The sequence below is a fragment of the Myotis brandtii genome, unplaced genomic scaffold (genome assembly GCF_000412655.1).
Source record: "Myotis brandtii unplaced genomic scaffold, ASM41265v1 scaffold74, whole genome shotgun sequence".
Taxonomy (NCBI): domain Eukaryota; kingdom Metazoa; phylum Chordata; class Mammalia; order Chiroptera; family Vespertilionidae; genus Myotis; species Myotis brandtii.
The window spans coordinates 2,588,778-2,589,686 of NW_005370944.1; positions in this window are offsets into that span (position 1 = coordinate 2,588,778).

Below are 909 nucleotides of genomic sequence, written 5' to 3' on the forward strand. Positions count from 1 at the left end.
CGTCAGGGTGTTGGAGAGTAGAGCTGTATTATTTCTCTGGCTGAGCTGGTGGGATTGGTCCATCAGCCTGGAGACTGTACAAGGACAGAGAGGGCCGCCCGCTGGCCTGAGGCTTGGGGAGGAGAGCAGACTCAAAGGGAGTGGGGGGCTGTGTTCTGCTGCTTGTGGGTAGGAGGAGGAACACCCCTAGCTTTGGTTCACAGAGGGGTGTCACAGTCTGGATGAGAACCCAGGGAGAAGGAGGTGCAAAGCTAGTTCCAGAGCGCTAGCAGCCTCTGGCCTCGGAAACCCTCATCGGAACCACTCCGGGAGAGGTGCGTGCGGGTATCCGACTCCGAGGCCGTGGTTACTTGCAGGCGCATTTCCTCGAAGTCTTACCTCGAAGAGCTGGGTCTCACCCGCGCGCCCTGTGCGTGGGTCCCGGAGTTTCCCCCACGCGCTCCTTGCCGGGCTGCTGCACGGCTCCGCAGGGGAAAGACCAGCGGAGGTACCACCCCCCCCCACCCCCCACCCCCTCCTCTCACAAGAATAACCCGGTAACAGCCTCCACGCAGCGCATTTCCCAGAAACCCCTCTCCAGGCGCTTTCCGGGAAGGCCCTGGACTCCGAATTCCGACCACAGGCCTGCTTCCCCCGAGGAGGGTCTCAGACCCCACTGAGAAGCAAAGCCGCCCAGGAAAGGTGAACCCAAAGCTCGGAGGAGAGACGGGGGAAACCCCGCCCCTCAATCCTGGGGTGGGGGGATTGGCAACTACTTCCACAGCCCTAGACTTGGGGTGCGCTCCCAGCCCTTGGCCGAGGAACATATTAAGGGTTTAGAATTAAGGACGTCTCTCACCCCAGGCCCTAAGGTAGGGCGAGGGTGCACCTAGCGCCCCCAGCCAGACCCGCCCCTGGTCCCCGCCCACC